The 24,488-nt window shown below is 38.4% G+C and overlaps 1 protein-coding gene and 1 long non-coding RNA gene across 9 annotated transcripts in view; one reads left to right on the plus strand and one right to left on the minus strand.

Annotated features, from left to right (window-relative positions):
* Positions 1-24,488, plus strand: part of VTI1A (vesicle transport through interaction with t-SNAREs 1A) — a 338,695-nt gene that overhangs the window by 94,731 nt on the left and 219,476 nt on the right. The window lies entirely within an intron of this gene.
* LOC143843538 (uncharacterized) overlaps positions 1-24,488 on the minus strand; it is a 129,334-nt gene that overhangs the window by 81,159 nt on the left and 23,687 nt on the right. Inside the window, exon 2 of one of the 3 annotated variants that reach the window (XR_013233591.1) lies at positions 20,278-20,344. The exons of the other annotated variants lie outside the window; for them this stretch is intronic. This is a non-coding gene — a long non-coding RNA (uncharacterized LOC143843538). The remainder of the gene's footprint in view (positions 1-20,277; positions 20,345-24,488) is intronic. 3 annotated transcript variants of the gene reach the window in all.

Raw genomic sequence — 24,488 nt, forward strand, 5'->3', positions numbered from 1 at the left:
TAGAACTTCAGAGGATCCAGTTTTGAATACCCATCTTGCTGTGAAAGCTCACAAAGTGATTTTGGGTGAGTCACATACCTTCAGTCTATTTCACAGGGTTGTTTTTTTAAAAATAAAAATGAGAGGAGAATAATGTATCCAGAAATTTGTTTGTGGTACGCTTTCTGGTATCTGCCAGCACATTTAGCAAAGATATTTAAATGTATTGCATTATGCACATGTACAGTTTACACATGCACCCAAATTTTATTGGTATTGTTTTTAAGAGCGTCCCCAGGAGGTTTGATGTACAAAGCTTTTGAAGGGGCTGGAATATTTATATGCTCTTCTCTCCCCCCTGCCCTATTTTATCTTGCTAAATATCTACACTGTTTTTTAAATTAATGTGACTTTAAAGGGCCATTTGGGGCTCCTCAGAAGTTGGGATAATTCTGAGGGATAGAGTCTTTAGATATTTCCTTTGGTCACTTAGTTGATACGTGAGGTGTGACAGTTGAATGCCTAAAGTATTAACAAACTCCAGTTTGACCCTCTGTGTTGAACCTTACGCTTCTGTGGGTTTACTGATGTAATATGCAAATAAATTTACAATAACAATGTAGTTTAAAGAAAAGTTCTGGTATTGCCAGTAGGAAATCTAGTCCTGATTTTATTTTAACTTTTTCAGGCATTATCTGAATTTTTTTTCCTATATCACATTTATATATGGATAGGTAATATAAGCCTGTATACAGAATCGTTGACCCCTGAGATCTAATATTGACCTCAGTCTGTATTAAGTTCTTGGATCAATAAATGCTGTTATTGATCTCAAAGAAAAGTCAATACCTGCTTGTTAATTTGCAAAGTATGACTGCAAGGAAATGCTACGCATTTTGTTCTTCGTTATCACCCTATTTATATCTGTTTTTAACATCTTCTGTATTACTACCTAGAGAGCATAATGTCAAAACATTTCAATCCCAGTCGTTAGAAGGGCTGAAGAGAGATGCATATTTCATATTACAGAATAATAGATGAGTACATGTTGTTTCCCCTATCATGTAAATTATGTCCAGAACAGTTATATAGCAGCTATAGTTTTTTCCTTTAAGGTTGTTCATTATTTTCCTCTTGATATTGTCCATTAGAATGAATTGTATTTCAGCTGCCAAAAGAACACATCTTCTCTTCATAAAAATATAATGGATGAATGAGCTAATCTTGATCTGACTAGAAATGATTCTTGAAATCATTAGCATATTGTAGATATTATCTGTTTACACAATAATGGCAGGTGTGTAAGTGAAGATGTTATGGTATAGAGATTTGAAAGGAACTGTGTGACTCAAATTGTATTTAATTGCAACGTTAAGATAGGTGTTCATGTTACATAATGTAAATGTTAAATTCTGCATGTCCTGATGCATGAAAAATGCCTATTGCTGTATTTAAATATCACAACAATTTACTTCATATTTATCACTTTGCTATTTCAATTTTATAGCCTCATAAATGATTTATAGACTGATCCTAAATGCTCAGCATTGAAACAAGTTTCACGGATTTCTACTTCTTTGCCAAATAAGTAAGCTGAATAATTCTTATGGTGTAACTGTGTTAGTCTGTAGCAACAAAATGAAACAGATGTCCAGTGGCACCATTTATGATATTGGTACCCAGAAATAGACTGTTAGAAGTCAGGTCCAAAGGAAATAGTAGGATACCTTGGGATGTCAACTGCAGCTCACAGCTCAAACTAGTCCAATACTTCATCACTCACCTGTAGCCCATCCTGATTATGTCCCTCTTTTACATACTCAGATGGCAATTCTTTCCTTTAGGCCCCTGCCTTAAAAAGTTTCTCACCAACAACCATCCAACAGACAGAGACCTAATATCAAAAAACAAACCCTGCAATAATTTAGGGCTACTAATGTAAGCTATATAATTTTGTGCTCATCTATTTTCTCATTTTCCAATGTAATTTATGTGGTAACAAGCTAGCAATGCTTAAGGCATCTGATGTGAGTGTTCATCCTGTATGAGGTCTTGTTATTGATCTAAAGCTTAATGTGAAATATAGAATAAAGGTTCATCAAGAGGTATAATACTATAGGTAGGTATTTCAGACCTAGTAACATACCTGATATTTCAGGTATTAGGTTAGCAATCCAGTACCACTACTGTCTTCCTAATATGACTCCAGACATTACTCCCACTAATATATTAGATTCAAGAATCCTATTGGTAGAGCAGGAGCAGTTGAGGGGAGGGAAACACACAGCTGTTGTATGGTGGATCTTGTGGAACAGATATTACTTTTCTACAACATTCCTTTCAGTCATAGAAGTACAAAAATTAAGTTGATATTTAAGTTAAAGTACCAGCATAGTTAATCTTGGGGACTTATTATATTTTCTGTACAATCTTCACCTACTGTTTAGCAACTCTTTTAGGAACATGCATATGTGGAAGTTGTATGCATAAATTCTTCCTATCCCAATAATTGGACTAATTTAGAATAAGAACCCCTGATTCTACTCAAGGACCCCTTCCCACAGCGGCTGAAGATTGCTTTTGCATGGTAGCCTCATTTGAAGGTATTCCTGGCAGTTAATAGTGCACAGGCTCAATCCTTGGTCTGCTGGGGTTTGAAATTAAAATAGTTCAAAGGAAGCAAGTAAACTAGCCAGATTGCCTGTGGACAGAGAAGGAGACACAAACTCTCTGACTCCCAACTTATTGCAGCTCTTAAACAAGAGGACTTTAAGGAGTCTTGTGTCACAGTCCTAGAGCTTTTCATATACAGTGCCAGCATCCTTTGAGTCACACTGCTTTTACATAGCAAAGGATCTATAAGGAAGCTCATTGCTGCATATCAGAAGTTCTTAGGATATAGTATCACTCTCCTCAAAATCTCATGACATGTCAGGGAAAGGATTTGGTGGCATGAAGGAGAGAGGTAAGGGGAAATTTTGTCTCTTCTTTATGTACAACCTTCCTTCTGTGTATAATACCCATTGTGTGTACATGCACTTCTTTATGCACTACCTTCTTTCATTCTTCACTCACCCTGCTACCATAAACAGGGAACAAACCAGGTCAACTTCTCCAGGTTTGCCCTGCTGTATTCTTGATAGGTCTGAGAAGTTGTGATGGGAAGGGGTGGGGGGAGAGGTTGTAGTTAGGGATTTTGTGCGTCTTTGCCTTCTGGTTCCTAAAAATCTGGATGTTTTAATTTATCCTTGCATTTATATCCCACCTTTCATCATGGACCACAAGGAATGGGATTCCTAGGAGGTATGATTTAAGCTCTGCCTGGTTAGTTTATATATATGTCATATACCATCCAATACTGAGGCCATTGTCATAGATGTGGAATGTTTATCTGGTTAGCTGGTTGCCCTTCTGGTTAGTTTCAGCAAAGCTATCAAGTTCTCCAATCATACTCTCAAACTTCCCACCCAACACAGTGAGTCCATTTCTGTACCCCATGTCATCTTTGTTGCTACTCCTTTTGTGGACAAAATAATGCATTATATTTGATCCTGTGAATTGTTAGTAGGAGGTGCTGAAGATCATGGATTTTTCCTGCTTTCCTCTTCTCCCAGCAATCTTTTCTGATCCTCCCAAAAGTTGCTTTTTGGGTTCCTGCACCCCACGTGGAGTAATAGCTATGTGTACAGTAAGCTTCAACTGGAGTAACCAACATATTGTGAGATGTTTATTTTTAGATATTTTTGGTCCCTATGAAGTATAATATTACTCTGTCTGGGAAGCAAATAAGAGTTGAAGGGTGGTAAGCTGCTTGAGGCAAAGGCTTGGGTCTTTTTATTCAACACTTTTATGCGCCCTATTGTCCAACTGGTGTGGAAGTTTGGGCTGGGATGTCATCAATATGCTGATTACACCCAGCTATTCCTCCTGTTGGATGGCTGCCCTGATTCTCCCCCAGAAGTATTAGCCAGCTGCTTGGAAGCAGTAACAAGATGGCTCAAGCAGAGTCGTCTGAAGCTCAACCCTTCAAAGACTGAGGTCCTATGGCTAGGTAAGAAGGGTCCGAGTGAAGAACGTGCCTATCCATCCGGGATGGAGTGCAGCCCTCAGTGCCTCACTCTGCCAGGAACATGGATATGACACTCAATGCCTCCCTTTCAGTGGAGGTTTAGGTTATAAAAGTAGCACAGCTGGCATTCTACCATCTTTGCCAAGCCAAACTACTGGTGCCCTACTTTGACCCGGAAAACCTAGCCACGGTGATCCACGCGACTGTCACCTCTAGACTGGATTTCTGCAACTCGCTCTATGCAGGCCTGCCCTTAACCTTGATCCAGAAACTACAGCTGGTCCAGAATGCAGCTGACAGGATTCTCACAGCAACACCAGCCTATCCTTCAACAACTGCACTGCCTACCAGTCGAATTCTGGATCAGACTTAAGGTTCTGGTAATAACCTTTAAGACCACGCGTGGTCTGGGCGCAGTGTACCTGAGCAGCTGACTTTCTGCCTACACTCCTCAAAGAGCCTTACACTCTGTCATCTCCAACTGGCTGGTGATCCCTGGCCCCAAGGAACCTTGCTTGACCTCAACCAGAGCCAGAGCTTTCTCCATCCTGGCCTCAACCTAGTGGAATGAGTTCCAAGAAAAGACCAGGGCCTTAACGGAACTTGAGCAGTTCCACAGGGCCTGCAAATGTTTTGCTCAAACTGCTCTAGTTTTGCTAAGCATTTGGTTGAGGCTGACTTGAACCAATGCCTTCCATGGACCCCGAGCCCCCTTCCATGAATCTCTGTGCAGGAAGTGACCAGCCATGGGTCCATCAGTATGCTTCAGTATGAATTGCTGTTTTCATTACTGTTCTACTGTTGAGTTGTACTATTTGTTCTATTTGTTCTATTGTTATTACTGTTATTATTACCATGGATAATAATTTCTCTGTATTGTTCTGTTCTATGTTTCATGTAAACCACCATGAGTCTCAGGAGAGGATGGCATATAAATGTTAATAAATAAAGCACTAAGGGCTAAGTGGATGGAGAGTGGGTGTGGCCAGTCCATGGCAGGGCCCAATCAGGACGTGTGCCCTGCCTTGCACAGGCCATGCCCATTCCTGCCCACACAGATGGCCAGGGGCTCTCTGTTGTCATTGTCAGTAGATTGCCGCTGGATGCTCCCCAGGACACATTTAAGTGTCCTTTCCCTTCCCTTGGGCAGGGCAGCGTGAGGGCTTTGCAGCCTGAAGGGCAGTGGCTGTGGGGCGGATGGGGAGGATTCCCTTCCCTTCAACCCGCAAAGCCCTCTTGCTGCCTCATAGAGGTGGCAAGAGGCTTTGCGGCCCAAAGGGAAGCCTTTCAAAGCCCATCTATAAAATGGGCTTTGATATTAGTAAGTAAATAAGTAAATAATTAGGACATGGTAATGAGGGAAAGTAGGGCTTGGGAAAATACCTTAAAATAGATATTCAGAATTTTTTTTATTGCAGTGTTCTTTATGCTGCTTAGAAATGAGTTTGAGTTTGATCTTTGAAGACCACTTAAGACAGATAGGAAAATGTGTATTCCAATGTTACCAAAGATCTTTGATAATACTACAGTATATCCTTCCTGGTAATACTAATTTCAGCACTTTAGTTAACTTTTGCATAAATAAAAGCAAAGCTTTATAGATTCCATTGATATATTATGCTTCTGAAATTAAATAATTTCCTCAATTAGATTGATGGGTATTCAGTGATGGGTTTAAGGTGCTTTAACATATTGTACTACTTCAGGGATTGAAAGTTTGCAGTCTCTTCATAAAGTATTTTTTTAAGGTTGAAAGTTTGCAGTGTTTTTTACAAAGTGACGTGAATTCAAAAGATATACTGGATCTCCTGCCTTATTTATATTGTCAGAAAAAAAAAACCCAGCAATAGCACAGGAAGAGTCCTGATGCTCTAAACATTTGGAATTACTTCAGAATTGGTATTATTAGTAGTGTTTTGCTCTGCTTTCCTTTTCCGGGGGGGGGGGGGGGAACTCAGTCAATTAAGTCTCTCAAAGATGTGAATAATAAAAACATGGATGCTATGTTTCACTGAACTGGAAATGAGCAGTACCTTTTGGGGTCATAGTTTATGATGTGCAATTTAGTACTCTTTTCCTTCTCTGCACCAGGAGATTAGTGAAAAGTAAGCTGTGTAAATTAAGTTCATTGCAACATTATCTTCAGATATACAGCAGTGAAGATTATATTGAGTGATAGTAGCAGAGTGGATTTTGTATAAAAATAATTATCACACAAAACCACATTCTTTATAGAAATATTGTTCCAAGGATTGTTAATTTTATTTAAATTTTCAGCCAGCCACATGCCAAGATTTTTGGGGAGCACCCCCAATCCATTTTCTAATAAGAATCCCCTTCCTTGATCATGTGGAGATATTGTGCTGTGGCACTTGAATTGTGTCATATTGTTACAGAGTTCACAGACTTAGGGGAGATTGACTAAGGACCAGAAATGGTACAACTCTACTAAATGTTCTCTACTTTATCAGCTGACGTTCCAGAGAGACTGAAATCCATGTGGAGGTTTCTGCAGCAGGAAATATGTAGGACATAGCTCCTTTATCTGAGTTTCCAAAATGCTAATTTCCAGCTGTCTTCCCACTTTAGCTTCAGGATTGTTTTCAGAAATGAAGAATTCAGTTTCTCAGGGGGAGGGGGAGGTAATTGTTCTGATGTCACATGTTTTACTTCATTAACATATGTTACAAATTAATAGTGTCTATGACAATGCGTTAGGAGGGAGGGAGAGAGAGAGAGAAAAAGAAAGGAAAAAAGTTTAAGGCGTACAAAATTTTATTAGAATTATAGAGTTAGAGGGGCCATACAGGCTATCTAGTCCAACTACCTGCTCAATGCAGAATCAGCCTGGTTAAAGACCACTAGTGAGGGTGCGTTCACCACCTCCTTAGCTGAACTACTCTGACTGTGAATTCCCCTCCCCCCAATATCTATCCAGTACTATTCAACATATAGTTTATAGCCATTACTGCAGTTCCTGTCCTCTGCTACCAATAGGAATCACTCCCTGTCCTCCTCTGAGTGACAACCTTTTAGATAACTTAAAGACAGCAATCATGCCTTTTCAACCTCCTCATCTCCCAAATCCCTCAGCTTTCCTGATAGGTCTTGGTGCTCTGGCCCTGGATCATTCTTGATGTTTTCCTCTGTTCCCTCTCCATTTTGTCCATGTCCAGCTTGATGTAGTGGTTAAGAGGGGTGATTTCTATGTGGCAAGCCAGGTTTCATTCCCCACTCCTCCACACGCATCCCACTGGGTGACCTTGGGCCAATCACAGTCCTGTTAGGGTTCTCTCATCCCCATCTACCTCACAAGGTATCTGTTGTGAGGAGAAGAAGGGAAAGTGATTGTACACTACTTTGAAACTCTTTCAGGTAGTGAAAAGTGGGGGTATAAAACCCAGCTTTTCTTTTTCTTTTGAAGTGCAGTTCTTCAGAATTGCACAGAGTACTCCAGGTACAATCTGACCAATATGTCATGCAGTGGGAATATGACATCTTGTGATTTTGATGTGATGTCTCTGTTGATACAGCTCAAGACTACATTCATCTTTTTTTATTGACACATCACACTATCTACTGATATTTAGCTTACAGTCCACAAGTACCCCAAGATCTCATTCACACACACTGCTACCCAGAAGTAGCAGGGGCCATAATTCTCATTTTTGTAACCCAGATGTAGAACTCTGCACTTATTCTTATTGAATTGTATCTTGTTATCAAATGCCCACTTTTACAGCATCACATCTCATTGAACATAAGTAAATATCATATTTTACTAGCATTAATAGAAGGATAATTCCTTACTTCAAGATATCATTCTTTTAAATGTTTTGGTTAAAAAAAATTGTATGCTGTTATATGGGAATATTCCATCTAGATTCTATTGTAGGAGAAATGCTTGTGATATCCCTTACAACGTATCTATATTACTCTGCTGTGTATAGAAAGCATCTATATGTAATAGCTTCATTGAGACTGATACAATGGGGAGCTTAGAATGGTCAAATTATTTTCTGGGACTGTATAACACCCATAAGCTCATGTTCTTATGGTAGATAAATATCACTTTGCTTTTAGTTCTGAAACTTCTAACAGTGCCTACAGGAATAGACAATTGTGTCAAATGACTGCAGGCTTCCATCTTTTCTAACTGATGAAATTGAAAGAGCCCATTAGGTACTGATTTAAACTGGTTTGGATAAGCAGAGTCTTAGTTTCAGCCCTTGAGGCTTTGGCCACTAAAAGTTCACTCTGTCCTGAGCATATACTAGCTCCACAGGCTATCAACTTTATTAGTGTAGAGATAAGCTGATTAGGTCTTGTCAATCAAAGGTGCCAATATCTCCATTCAGTGTCAGCCTGTCTCTCTGTGTTTGGTTTTACATTGGAACAGGAGGGGGGGTTGTTTTGCATCTCCATGGTTGTTACATGTAGGGTGCAAGGGTCCTGTGATGATGTGATGACTGTATTAAAGAGTACATCAGTTTGTTTTAAAGTGTTTTGATTTTTATGGTGGCATTAAGAGAGAACATTGGGGTTTCAGCTTTACTAGAAAGCATAGAGTTCTAGAATAAAAAAAGTCTTTCTTTGAAGCCTACTGGGACTTTGAATCTTGCTGTGCCTATAGGCGTTTAAGTGCTCTCGTAACTGGCATACTCTGATCCACCATCAACTTAGGTGCCATTTTTATGTCCAAATTATTCAACTGTGTAGTATGGAATCATGTAAATATTTTAATCTTTGTACATCTTTATACATTTCAATATATGATATAAATTGCAGAGTCAGATGGTTTATTTGTGGTGGTCTATTTCCTGAGTAAACATCCAGTGTTGTGCTCACTAGGTAAGAGGATTAATTTAAAGAGAAAAATCACTTATGGTTTGTGAACTGTGACTAACCATCTCGAAAATATGTCATAGATTATGGTAAATATACATCAGCTTCTGCATCTCTTATTTGTAGGACTGGAGGAACAGAACATATCTTATATGTCATGTTCACTGCTTCAGATGCAGTCCATTTAGTTATTAAAAAGTGGTACAGAGAAAGAAAAAAGATCTGGGCTTTTGTTCTTCACATATGTGGTTTGCTCTCCCCATGTGTCCCTCATACATCAAATACAAACAACAGAAGCCAATCCTTTTCTTCTGTCGCCTTATACTCACCACCCAATGAAGACTAGAGCTAAAGTGCTACTCAACTACATTGCCATAGTGGATTATCTCTTTACCAGCTATTCTTCACTCCACTGTATCAGTTTTCTACCAACCAGTCAGATATTCCTCCTAAGAGAAATAGTTAAGGAGATTATTTCTTTCTCAGTAAATATTGCTACACAAATGCGCCTCCCTATATAGTACTGCATAGTGTGGGTATTGCCACTGAGTACTGAGTGATTTGCAGATGTCGCCCTAGAAACAAATTCTTACATTTTGTATTATGAACTTATTAAGATCATACATTCTTTCCATAAACACATTGAGTTCAATTCAGTGCAAAATTTCTTCTTGCACTAGATCTTGCACAAGCAGAAATGCAAGAAAAAGACCACAGTATCTCCTTGTGCTGTCATTTTATCTCCACTTTTATTTTTGTTCCTATAAGCTCTTGTGCAACCAATTTCTGGACACTATATAGGGAGGAAAGTGCTAGTTGTTGGACAAGATCTTGCATAAGCAAAATTGTGTCCATTGATGTTTCTGCTTGCACATTGCTGGATCCAAGCCATTATTTGCAGTTAAGAATTCAGACATTTATTTGTTTCATGTCCCTCACCCTTATAAACTGGGAGAGCTTTAAACAGTAGTTTGGGTTTCAGCATTAACTGAACTTCTGTATTGAGGTTTAAATGAAAAATGTTTGGATGCACCCTGTCTCCTAAAGATATTCTCTGTACATGTGGGGGATTTCAGCCATAAATATTCAGTTTTGTAGAAAAGGAGAGGTGATCTTTTATTTTATATTACATTTAACAAGGTACATAGTAATACAAAATGTTAGATCATCATAATTGTTTGGTACATCTGCAATACCTAGTATTTTTGACAAGGTAAGTCTTTCTTCCATTGGTTTCTTATGAATAATTAGCATGTGTATAGTATCTTTAAACTTATTTGGATTCTCTTAAGTGTAATCACATGCTAACATTTTCATCCTTATTTCTTTGTTTGGTATGAGCAATCTGGCACCGAAATAAATCACAAACAATTGACAGCTCATCAAATGATGTTTCCTTAAGGTATTCTGAGTATTTTCAAAACCTTTGTTATTTCTCTACCCTCTTACTCTGTGCAAGTCTAGTCGATTGTAGGTGATAACTTGTCGACAAAAAGAAGTATCAGGAAGAGTAATTGTAGTAATAAGATTTAAGCTTTTTAAATCAAGCTACTGAATATGCGTGCGAACAAAATCTTAGTGTTGCTAATGATACAGATTTCTGTAGCTCAAACTGAAGGTGGTTGAGGGGGAACATAAGGCTCATGTTTCCCCAAAAGATTATACAGTTTTAAGAATACTCTGCCCAGCAAAAAAAAGTTTGATTTATTTCAGTGCTTAGAGATTGACTTAGGTAATGCACCTTTCTTTATCCATTGGCCTTGCAAATTAAATATAGATGTTTTCTTTTGAAGTGGATTGAATATGAGAAATTTGCAGTGTTAGAATAATGCGATTTGTTTTAAAACTGGCAATGCTATTAAATGAAAACCCTGATATGACATCCATAGAATTAATATAACTACAGCAACCATGTATGATATGTGTATCCCCTAATAATAAGCACTTCTGGTTGTCACATTTGTATTCTAGGGCAGGATTGGATTTATTGGTACCCTTTTTGTTAGAAATGCATTATATTAAAAATGCTAAGTAATTTAACAGACTGCCATTTTAAAATACCGCTGTAGTTGATTGCACACTAGTGTATGATTATTATGAAATCTGTAAATAGAATCTAATATTATTTTTAAAAGATAACAACTGAGCTGGAAATACTTTTATCTCATCAACATACAAAGCTACATGTATGCTTGTGTCATTTCAGACGTCATTTCAGCACACATACTGATCAAGATGTAATTTACATTTCTGGAGGGGGTGACATATTTGCCCACATTGGGTGTCCTACACACTCCTTTCAGTACATCTAAATGAAATAAGTTTCTGGACATATGACTGGACTATGAATATAAGTCTATTAATATACAAAGTTACACCCTATGTGACATGAGAGGCTAGGTTAACCATAGCCTTTGTGAACTATCAAAACACAGAAGCAATGATATTTTAGCATTAAAAGAAATCAATATTTGTCATACTTTTTCTTAGAGCATTAGTACATCTTTGAGCATAGAGCCCACAAACATTTATATTTCCCTGTTTATTCTGTAGCACTTTTAGTTCTCTTGGTAATATAAGTGTATGTGTGTGTGTATATATGAAAACAAACCAATATAGCTTTTTCTCATAAAGCTATATAAAGCTTTTTGCAATATACTTTTTTAAAAAATCTATTACCTTAACTATTTATTCTTAAAATGAAATCACATTCAAATATGCAGAGGAGCACTCTTGCTACTGTCACCACATTAAAGTATCGTTTTTGATTCATAAGGTTTTATCTTACAAATCACATGTTTTGGGGTGGAATTCTTGTTTTCTCATCAATATTAACAGACACACAATGACTCTGAGAGGAATAATGGAGAGTAGAACGTTCTCTCCCCCCCCTTTCCATAAATAAAATGAGCATCTTTCTTTGAGTTCTTCCCTGAGGCTGAAATGTTTATCACTCCACCCTCATTCAACAGAAGAGAATTTTATAATAAATTTTTCCCTAATCGGGTTCTGTCAGTGAGGTGTCTTATCATTGGGAGGAAAATGACACCGATCCTATCGAAAAACAGAGACGATGTCACCGTGTCTCCAATCACAGCTTCTCAGCCTCCATATCTACCTTCTCCACAAACACCAAGCACTGCTTTTACTTAAGAACATCAAACCCCACCAAAATCATTAAAATTGCATCCACGTAGAGTTGCAGGGATCAGCCACACTGGCGCAAAATGGGATGTGGGAAAAGAGACTCTCTAAATGTGCTAATTCCATTGTCACGTGTTTACGGCTTAATTTTAATCAGTTAAAAAAGCTACAGATTGCAATAAATTGGCATTATCTCCTGTGACACCAGAGGACACAGTTGGTTCAAGGATTTAGAGAGTCTCTGGCAACAGTATATAGTGCTGCAGACAAAGTATTTTTACGCTTGAACTACGGTAGCTAAGGTGCAATCCCCAGTTAAGACTGCAAACAAAGACCATAACCCACACAGTGCGAAGTTCAACTTGCAGACCACCTTCAGTTTAAAATGCTAAACTGAATACTACATGAGAACACTTTTAAATGATTTGTGATATTTTGGGCAGAAAATGATTTCTGATATTCTGGGCAGAAGAATTACAAACTTTGAAAGGACTGTTACAGAGTTTTCTTCATTCTAATCCTAAAGAGTTGTTTGAATTAGCTACATTTTTGTATCTGAGTTGTGCATCCTCACCTCTGTAGTGTGTCTTGTAATCACATATAAACACAAGAAGAGGCACATAAAATAGTTATCAGTACATCATATAATGTTGATTTCTAGAATGAAAGAGGGCTTTATAGTTTGTTTCTTGACTTTGGTCAAGTGTGGACTATACGTGGCATCCTTTTCCTGATTTCTCTCTCTCTCTCTCTCTCTCTCTCTCTCTTTGTTTTGGCTATCTTTTTAGTTTGTTCTCTGAAAGGAATTGATATTTTTCTTTTAGCTAACAAGGAGCTTCCTTTTGCTAGGGAATGCATCTTAGCAAATATGTATGTTTCCCAATTTTAAAAGTTACATAAAGCAAAAATACAACACATTTTTGAGCTAATAAATTAATCACACACTGGAATTGTAATATGTAATATGATGTTAGAAACAATAAAAAGCAGTTGCAGTGAATAGTTACTTGGAGAAATCATGTAACTCATGCAAACACATAATCCTGTTCAAACATGACTGTATATATAGCTGAGAACAAATTGTGTTTTTGAATTAGTATTAGGATTGTGAACTATTATTCTTACAAAATGCAAATGTATTGAATGCAATGTATAATACAGCCATACAGTTTCCAACAGGGGCATTCCAAGCTTTCAATTTTTATGGTATAACATATGATGATATAAGTTAAAATTAACAGGCATGATAATTCATATTGCTGCTCAAAACCAAGCTGTTGCAGACAGCTCTTTATTTTTTTAAATGTGAAGAATCCGAAGACATTTCTGAGAGAGAAGTTGGGTCCTTTTGGCTATGTGGCAATGCCTTCATATAAATGTGTAATACTGGAAGTAAAAATTAAATAGCACTAATTAATTGCTATTTTGAAATAGATAAGATAGAAACAATAGATAGCATAGTTTTCATTTTGTACTTCTCATCCTTATTTACTGTTTCCTCAGGGGATATGGTCTTCAATTTAAAGCAAGGAGATTTCAAAATTAATATGTATTTTATATGCCCAAATTAATATTATGCTGTTTTAAGTGTGTTATGTTGCATGTTTAGTCAGCTTGAGTAAATTTGTGAGGGTCCTTTTGTGGAATAATGGGGAGGGGAAATTCAGAGAAAGTTTTGTTCATTTTTGTTCATTTTAGCTCTGCATAATAAATAAGAGACTTTTAAATAGTATACTTAGCTTAGTCAAAGAAAATATAGAACATTAACTATATAGAACATTAACTATATAGAGCATTTTGGAAGAAAATATCTTAGGAGAGATACATTTTTAATTTTAAGTGTCCAAAGGCATTTTGTTTTTAGAGTTCTTGAAACTTATTTGTTATAGATGGATTCGTGTTATTATTTCCAAGTGGAATTTTACGAAGTTGTAACATGATGCGGGAGAGTTTGTATCCCTGATTCCAGTAGCCCAATCCTAAGCAAGTTAGTAAGAATGTAAGTCCCATTGATTTCAGTGTAAATTATGTACAGGTATGTTTACTTAGGTTTATGGTACTTGAGACGTTAACAGAGATGAAATGCTGTCTTCAGTGCTGTGCCTTTTATAAAGCTGACTTGTAGTTTGTTTTTAAACAATACTGATTCACCTTATTTGTGTGTACTTTATACTTCCCTGAGTGCTATGCTGGGGACATATTAAACTAACCTCTTCATAAAGGAAAGCAGCATATTTAAGAGACTATGGCATACAGCATAAACACTTTCAGTTCTGCCTGATAAGGATCTGCAAACAGCATATATACTAGTATAAATGAAAGGTGTTTTGCTCCGTTGAACAGTTTGGAAAGGAAGAAAGGTACCACTGCTCACTTTTACAAAGCGTTTTAACAAGTTGTATAGACTGGTCCTTCTCAGTGTAAATTATTTTTTAAGCTGTGTATTGAAATAGGAAGGTAATATAATTATCATCAATACAAATAGTATCTATTCACACCCTGTCTGTAGCTTTGTCTTTAGCTGCCTGTGATCGTACTCTAGTGAATTACTGATTCCGTGGAAAAGGAGTACATTTGGTGTGTTCTACTTTTCTGCACATAGGCTGCGCCATTGAGCCACTAGTCAAAAATATTTTCTTAATGTATAAAGGATGAAGTTGGAATTGTACTTAAGACTATCAGCATCTTTTTGTGTTTGTTACCATAATGGAATTTGGAAGAAAGGCCACATTTTTAAGTACCTAGTTGTAACTTTAGTGCGTGCATTGTAAATTTGACCCTATTAAGTTTTTTCCCCCTCCCTAGTTCTAAATATGCTATTGTTACTTTTTAGTACAATATAACATAGCTGTACTTTTTGAAATGTATATCAATTTCATATTAAACATTTATTCATATACCAGGGATATTAAATAATACATTTTACAGAAAAAGTAGCATCTGGATTATTGGGTAAAGAGTTCTGAATAAAGTGGTAATCTCACAAAATGTAGTTAAAAGGTGGTATGTTGAACATGATTTAAACTTGATTAATTTTAAAAAGGTATCCATGAATATATTTTAAATAAGTTTCAGTGTGTCAAGATTCTTTTTCTTTTCTTTAAAAGTATGCTTTAATTTTGGTATTGAATTGTACTGTGTAGTAACAACCAATTAACCTCCTATATCGGTGAAAGGGATTTGTTCAAGACAAAGTGAATGCTATTACTGCTCCGCTAATAGAAGATGTGAAATGTTCTATAAGTCTGGGGAAATGTTTCTTCTGTTCTGATTAATGTGTTATGCACAGTAGGTACCGTATTTGCATAAACACGATGTACATCTGATATCAGTAGCTTTTAGGTGTTTGGGGTTCTTTCTGATAAATGTTGGATAGTTTTGCTTAATGTCATGACAGAGTCGATTACAATGCATGTAAAATAGCAAAAGTTTTGTATCATTTAATGAAGTGAGATATTAGGGTAAATTAACTGAACAGTTAGTGCTGCACTGAATAGCGCAGGTAGAGTCTATGTATTGTAAAGTTTAATATGATATATTCAGCTAGTTGCCAGGCCTGGTATAGACAATGTTCTGGAATGTTCCCACTTGACATAGAAATTACTAAATGTACTAGCACAGGGACTCAGTTTTGATTTTATAATTATATAATATATAGATAGATAAAAATGCAGTGTATATAAGATATGAATGCCAGATTTCTGAAACATATATATATGTTTAGATAGATAGATAGATATCATATATATATATATATCATATATATATGATATTGATCATATCAGTATTGCTTCTGCGTTTCAGTACTGAATTATTTTTAAAGCAACAACTGCATTTGAACATGGTAATAACATTGCTATACATCAGAATGTGTTTAAATATCCATTTCCACCTCCATCTTAATATTACATTTATATGACATAGCAATGTAATTCAATAACTTAGAATGATTTATCTGTTGTCTTTATGTGCTTCTTGGTACTAAGGATGTTGTCCATAATAATATAGTCTGGAAATATGCTGTCATTTAAGTACTTAGTTTGGGTAGGAGAGACATGTTTATAAGAAAAAGAAGATGGAATAAATTGTTCACTTATGGAACTAAAACCCTCTATTTGATAATGATAGCAAAATTTGGTTAACTTCAGATCATTAGTAAACTTATATATTAAAATACATATATTTTATCAATGTAGAGAAATTGCCTGTATGCCTGGTAAGTGGCAACCTATAGGAACAATGAAAAGCATTCCCAGCACCCATTCTCTTGGCTTTGTTATAATGGGCTAAACAGGATGTATACTGACTACATTGAACAGGCATTAAAAAGTCTACAGACAGAGATTGGATGGTGAAGGCACATGAATATATGGAGGGGGGATCTGGTAGTTTGATCATATTTATTCCATCATAAATTAGAACTCACTTCTCCAACTGTATAAAATGCCTATATATAAGGCTGATGAATTTATATTAAAGATTGAAAACAACGGAAAGGGGGACGGATGTTACAAGAAGAGCATAGCTTGAATAGGTTTACCCCTGATCACTGCATACTTCTTTTGCCTTTAGTTTTTGTGTGCCTCCTGGTTTAGTTTTTGTTTTGGGGGGTTTTGGGTGGGGGAGTTAGACCACTTATACCCTACTCTTTTTTCTGGAAGCTAATTTTGAGTCATCTTTTTAATGCATAATGATTCTGTCACTTTTCTTTGTTCCCCCACACCCATGCACTGCCAGCCCTCTTGTCAATTACTTAATTGTTGTCATCATCAAACTACTTCCTCTCCCACTGCCCGAAAACAGATAGTTTAATTTTATTTTTGTTTGTTTGCCTTTAAGGGCCCTACAATATCAAGATATTGCTGTAATGATAGGTCAAGCAGGTTCTCTGAATTCCCAGTTTTCATTCTTTTTTTTAAAGCTAGCTTGGTGTAGTAGTTAGAAGAGCAAACCGGGTTTGATTCTGCTCTTCCCCACATGCAACCAGCTGAGAGACCCTTGGCTTGCCACAGCACTGACACAGTTGCTCTGACTGAGCAGTAATATCAGGGCTCTCTCAGCCTCACCTGCCTTACAGGGTGCCTGTTGTAGGGAGAGGAAAGGGAAGGCGATTGTAAGCCTCTTTGAGACCCCTTCTGGTAGAGAAAAGAAACATGTAAGAACCTACCACCACCACCTCCGCCTCCCCCTCCTCCCCCTCCTCCTCCTCCTCCTTCTTTTTTTTCAAGGCATAGTCCTACAAGAGAAAGAGCTAGAGATGTATGCATGCACAAAAAATAGAGGGCAGTGCTGTAAGGCCACCAGTGTTGCCACTCTGATTATTTAAAGCATGAGTGGCTAAACTGTGGCTCTCCAGTTATCATAGACTACAATTATGATCTCCTGCCAGCATAGTGCCAGTTTGGCCATCCCTCATTTAAGGCACGTGTTGAAGAAATAAACTGACTGCACAACTATGAAAATGTGAGGGGAGGGCAGATGTGGAAGAACTTTGGCCAAATCGATTCCAGTTCTGGTAGATCAATGCCCAAGAAAATCAGGAGTGCATTGAGCATGCAGAGAAGCCCTAGGTTAAAAGCTCAAATCAAAAAAGTAAAACATTTATTCAGAGACGGTACAGGCCATTCCCAAATGTTGATATATAGGCAAAGTAGGATTAATTTAACATTTCAGCTTATTAACATCTGTAGGTATTGGTTATGCAAAATGCTAACACTTATTGTCAGTAAGGAACCCTTAGTTATTATTAAGACTGTGAAAAATTAAAGCTGGAAATTCAGAAGTGTGAAATGACAGTCCTGGGGGGGAACTGGCCTCATAGTTGCAGAACCACAGCTTGCGATATGTCCCAAAGCTTAGATATGAAATAGGCTAAAATAAAACTGTGAGCACAGTAACTTAATCATAAGTAGGAAGCTGTTGTTCTCTCTGCCCTTTCTATAGGAAATGGGTTTCCAGTTATGTACCAAGGCATGTCCTGGAAGGGGTGTGATGGACACATGGTCCAGTCATGCAAAGGAGACTGCAGTTTGGTGTAAGAATTCCATATGTGTCAAAATAACAGGAAGTATATTTGTGACATCTTTTTACACTGTCTTTCTGCTGAACTTGTCTGCCTTTATTAGAAGCACAAATAAGAGAGGATGGATTATAGAGGAAATTCCAGAGCTGTGTTAGAGATACATGCCGAGCTTGGGGGAGCCCCCTTCCCCCAGAAAGAACTTGAAAAGCTTTTGTTGATTTCTCATCCCATTGTAAAATTCTGCAAAAATCTCTAGATACTCCCTCAGGCACTGACAGGATTCTCATGGTGCTTGTTTCAGTCTGTTGAACTTGCACTTGGTGTTTCTGTTCTCTGCCTACTGAATTCACAAAGTGGTGTTCTCTTGGAGAAAATCCTTTCAACAAACCCCACTGCTTGCAGCTGAATTTTGTCATTGCAGGGTTTGAAACACTTTAGGTATGTAACCCATGCTTTGTTTTAACTTTGTGTCTGTAAAAGAGGGTGACTCATTTCCAATTTTCGCCTAAGACTCTTACAAGGATTGCCACTCACATAAGCCTGATTGTTCAGTTAGACCTATTGGGTACCTTTTGATCTTGTCTGTTTTGCAACAGAATGAGGTAGCAAACTGCTAAGGTAGTGGTATGGACTACCACTTCAGATAGCAAGTGTAAAGAATTAAACCTTTCAAAGCTCCCCTACATTCATACTTATGTGGAAGACCAGCAAAGCATGCAAACATAGATTCAGGTGTGTAGCCATGTTGGTCTGAAGTAGAAACCTATCCAAAGGAAATACAATAAACTTAATCAAAAGCAAGAATAGTCTCTCTTATATGTTCTTTCTTTTCTTATTCTTTTATTTGTCAGGACTTTTACCAGAACGGCATCCTAGTAATGTCCGTTTTCAATGGAAAACAGTTTTCCTCAGTGGGAAGTCCAGTAATAATATACAAACAGCCAACAGCTCTACGTGTGGGGAGAAACATGTAAACGTGTGTGGGGAACATAGCATATGGGAAGTCTTGTATTCTCTCTGATATGCAGCACCCTTTATCATCTTTGGTTGAAATACCAGCTATTAATGTACCTCAGAAAACAAGATTTGGCCATGACAATCCATGCTCTCATCATATGCAGACAAGATTACCATAATAGGTAATAGGTCTTCTGAGTCCAAAATGTGGCAAGCTATTGTGGAGGGTCTTGTGCTGAAAATCTGCACAGGCTGCCCAGCTGTTTCTGGCCATAATTCAAACTGCTAATTCTTATCTTTTAAAGATTAAATTGTTTGAGGCTAGGATTGCTGAAGGATTACCTCCTCCTGTATTATCTGGCCCTCTGGATAAAATCCTTCCCACAATCTTTGCTCCCTGTATCAGCAACAGGTGTTGATTCACAGGGCTTGTAGCACCAGAACCATTTTAAGGATTTGTGGAGCCCTAGTAAAATTATGGTGGGAGCAGCGAGACTGGGGGGTGGCAGGACCCCCCACTGTGGAAAGGGGTATCACTCTGAGTGTCATTAAAGAAGGAAAAGAGAGGAGGAGAGGGGCTACAACCCTAATCCATGGGGGCAAGGTGACACCATGTGGCCCCCTGGATGCGTGTGGCCCATAGCACAGCGCTTGCAAATGTGAGACAGGTGGTGACCAGAGTAGAACACCTTATTCTGAATAAATAAATGTACTAATTTTTAATGAGCAGGGAGTTTTTGTGTGGGTGGAAATCATTTAAAATGTGACTTTCTCACCTACAGTCTGAAGTGGTAGCTGTTTCTACCACATCATTCTGCTGCACATGTAGTCTTGTTGGTCTTGCTAATGTCTCAACTTGGACTTGACCTAGATCTTACAAATACTTTACATGTTCCAGCTCGTTAGCTGTGTTTTGAAACTTTGACCTATTTATGCCCTTAAGGCTCATAATGAAAAGAATTTAGAAAAACTTTTACAGAGAGGACCAGTGATATTCTGTTTGTTTCTGCAATTGACCACCACAACCTCTTTTTTTATTTGCAAGATATTATTATTATTATTATTATTATTAGTTTTATTATTACCCTTAAAACCAATATAAAATCCACAATAAAATAAGCAGCCCCAACAAAGATACAATGGCAAAAAACTCCTTCCGAACCCAAGACCTCCCAATATATAACTGAGTACTGATAATTGAGTATTATAGTTGCCTGGTGATGGTGACAAGACCTGCCCCAGACTTGCTGGTACAACTCACCTTGGCTTACGCAAGCCACGTCTTAATTTGGTAATTTCTTTAGGTTCTTTCTCAGGTTGTAGCTCATCTAGTGGAAGAGCACCCAAAACAGGGCCATAGAAAATGAACAAAAAGGAAAAGATTAAGATATGCTGGTCTCTAGCTGCATAGGTCTTTCAATGCTGGCACTTTGAATTGGGCTTGCAATTGAGAGTCAGTGCAAATGAAGCAGGACTACATTGCTCCCTACAACCCACTCCAGTCACCATTCTGGATGCAGCATCCTGTACTATGGATCCAGGGAGCTTTTCAAGGGCACAGAGCACACTGCAACCATCTAATATAGATGTTAAGAGAGCATAACACTGTCCCAATCCTTGCTGCCCAAGAAGGGCTGTAGCTGACTCACTAGCCAAAGCTGTTGAATGGTATCCTGGCCACTGCTGCCACCTGATTATCCAGCAGGAAGCGCAAGTCCAGGAATCTCCCCTAACTACAAAACTGCTCTTTTAGAGGGAGTGCAACCTCATCTAGAACAGGAGAAATCCCAATTCCTAGGTCAAACCTTCCCTCTTCCATTAGCCACTCTAGGTGTTGGGACTTATTTCGATTTGTTAATTATCAGCCATTCCAAAACAGCCCCCAGATAGTTGTTAATTTTCACAGCCTCTATGGGATCTACTGGAAACACAAGGCAGTCTTGAGTGTCATCTGCATGTTAGTGGCAGTTTAGCCCAAATCTATGGACTTCTCCCATGTTAAAAACCATGTAGGACATGATGGAACCTGGTTGGACCATGTAGGCCAGAGGTCTCCCGTCGCTACACTCTGAAAAGTGCCTTTGTGGTAGGAAAAAAAGCTACCTAGTCACAACTCTGAAAGGTAGTCTAGAAAAATACTATGATCAATTATATCAAAAGTTGCTGAGAAGTCCAGGAAAATTAATAAGGTTGCACTTCCTATGACCACCTCCTTAATTGGAATAGATTCAAATATTCTGCTTCATTCAGATATCCCTGAAATTACTAAACTCTTCTGTGTCCGAGATACATGGTATTTTTTTTTAAGAAGAGACATACTTCTGCCCACTTCTTAGGAAGACATTTACTGTCTCCTAGACCCAATCTCCCCCATTGTTTTAAGCAAAGTCATACCAAGCAAGTGACAGGTATCAGATTTCCAAGAATCTTGTCCATATTCTCAAACTGGACAAATTCAAATGTATTTTAGTAGACAAATCAGAACCCTGGGACCATCTAATACTGTCAATGCTAATGTAGAGTCGGAGTTAGAATGGGCATGAAAGATTTTTTTTTGTTCAGAAAAATGGTCACAGCAGGCTGCTGAGCAGACAACTCTTCCTGAAGGCTGGAATACAATAGGTCCCTGCTCAACTAGAAAAGTTCCAGAGGTCTATTCTGGGCAAGTACAATGCAGGTGGAGAAATACTGTTTCCTTGCTACAAATCACCAACATTGAATAGGCTTTAAAATGAACTGTAGGCCATGCTGCCTCTTATGTTTCTTCATTGTCTGCAGCTCTTCTGTAACACAAGGGGCTGCTCCAACTCTTGGGCTTGAGGTAAGACACTAGGGCTTCAACAGGAACATCAACCAAATTAGCAGGAAATTCTCTAAAGCTATCTGAAAACCTATTCGTTCTCTGAGATGTGAGGGCAGATCATCTTAATTTGATCCTCCACCCCTGCAGAGTCTTAGTACCCTTGTAAATCTTCCGATCACCTTTTCCCAGCCCAGAGCAGAAGACCAGATTAAGAGTATGACCCACACTATGTATAGAGGCTTTTATTCCTGAGTGTGCATGGGCGGTTTGGCTTGGATAAGCCAAAAAGTACTGGAAACAATGCTGATTTGGGTACTTTTTTTTGCTCCTGAGCTGAAACATCCATTCTTGGCATTTGAATGGTTTGAATCAGGTTGACTGGTGATTTGGCCACAATTTGACTGTTTAAATGGATTCTCCCCCCCCCCCCTTCCTCAGCCAGTACCTGAAAAAGCAGGTTCTTCCCGCAATAGATTGAAACAATGAAGCTAGCGAGGGACCTGAGGTTGTTACATGCATTGTCTGTGGCATGTTTGTACTTTTACCTCAGTGTAATTTTAAATACACATGCACCAAGTGCAAGTTAGTAGCGCATCTGGAAGAGAAGCTACAGAAGCTAGAAGAAGGCCTGTCCACACTTTGTTCTATAAAGGAGGGTGAAGAGTTCTTAGAAAGAACTCATGGAGCACTTTATGGAGGGCAATTGGGAGAGGTGCAAAGGTGTCTCACCAATTAGAGGAGAAGCCACTACAGAGGATGAAAGAATGTTACCCAGAGATGTCAAAAAATAAGGAGATGTTCTGCCCCTCTGATACTCAGAAATCATTCCCAGGATCTGCCCATAGATAGTGATTTTGGACCGCGGGGCTGTTCCCCCTATTCCCCTGGAGCTCATAAGATGTTTCACGGGCCCCTGCAGATGAGAGGAATAGCTCTTCTGTTCCCCAAAATATTAGATTGACTGATTGTACCCAAAGGGTGCTTGTTAATGGTTCAGCAACCTCTTGGAGAAGAGTAGCAACTGGAGTGTCCCAGGGATCTATCCTGGGGCCTGTTTTGTTCAACATATTTATAAATGATTTAGATGAGGGATTAGAGGGGGTACTTATTAAATTTGCAGACGATACTAAACTGGGAGGGGTAGCAAACTCAGGAGTCAGAATACAGGATGATCTTGATAGGCCCCAGAACTGGGCAAAGCTGAATAACATGAAATTCAATAGGGACAAATGTAAAGGTATCTATTTAGGTAGAAAAAACCATATACACCAATATAGGATGAAGGAGACTTGTCTTGGCAGTAGTATGTGCGAAAAGGATCTAGGACTCTTAGTAGTAAATAGATTGAACATGAGTCAGCAGTGTAACTCAGTGGCTAAAAAGGCAAATGGGATTTTGAGCTGTATCAAAAAGAGTATCGTGTCCAGATCGCAGGAGGTGATGGTACCACTTGTCTCTGCTCTGGTTCAGCCTCTGTTGGAGTACTGTGTTCAGTTTTGGCCACCACAGTTGAAGAGGGATGGAGACAAACTGGAGCATGTTCAGAAGAGGGCAACAAAATCTTGTGAGGGGTCTGGAGACCAATACATATGAGGAAAGGTTGCAGGAGCTTGGTCTGTTTAGCCTGGAGAGGAGAAGGGGATCTGATAACCATATTCAAGAATTTAAAAGGCTTCCCTATAGAGGATGGAGCAGAGATGTTCTCTCTTGCCCCAGAGGAATGGACCAGAACCAATGGGATAAAATTAATTCAAAGGAGACTTTGTCTAAACATCGGGAAGAAGTTCCTGACAGAGCGGTCTCTCAGTGGAACAGGCTTCCTTGGGAGGTAGTGGGTTCCCCACCTTTGGAAATTTTTAAACAGAGCAGCATGGCCATCTGATGGAGAGGCTGATTCTGTGAAGGTTCAAGGGGGTGGCAGATTACAGTGGATGAACTATAGGGTTGTGAGTGTCCTGCATTGTGCAGGAGGTTGGACTAGATTACCCAGGAGGTACCTTCCAACTCTATGATTCTATGATTTTAGGACTAAGATATGTACTGGTAATTGGGGATTACTTATTGAGAGGAGTAGAAGCCAAAGTATGTCGACAGGACTTGTTGTCTCGAGAGGTATGCTGTCGACCTGGCGCAAGAATCAAGGATGTCATGAAAAAGGTAGAAAGACCAAGGATATTATCCTTTCTTGCTCATTCATATGGGAACAAATGATACTGCCTGGTGCAGTCTGGAGCATATGAAACAAAACTATGTGGCCTTGGGGGGAAAAGTGAAAGACTTGGGAGCGCAAGTTGTGTTTTCATCAGTTCTTCCTGTTAATGGACAAGGATTAGGAAGGGAAAGAAAAATAATGCAGATAAATGACTGGCTATATTATTGGTGTCATCAGGAAAGGTTTGCATTTTTAAACCATAGATCGCCCTACCATGATGAGGCTCTTCCATTGGGATATGTTTTGCAGCTCACAAGGGTGGGGAAAAATGCAAAGAGTCTTGCAGACCTGGTGAGGAGGTCTTGAAATTAAGTCCAGGGGGAAGTGAGACGTATATTCAAAGCCTAGATGGGAACACTGCAGATTTAAATATGCTGGGAGCTATTAACGTACAGGAAAGTTCAAAAACTAAATGCCTAGGGTACTCGTATGAAAGATCACAATGTCATTCCACTAA

Source organism: Paroedura picta, chromosome 8 (genome assembly GCF_049243985.1).
Source record: "Paroedura picta isolate Pp20150507F chromosome 8, Ppicta_v3.0, whole genome shotgun sequence".
NCBI classification, from domain to species: Eukaryota; Metazoa; Chordata; class Lepidosauria; order Squamata; family Gekkonidae; genus Paroedura; species Paroedura picta.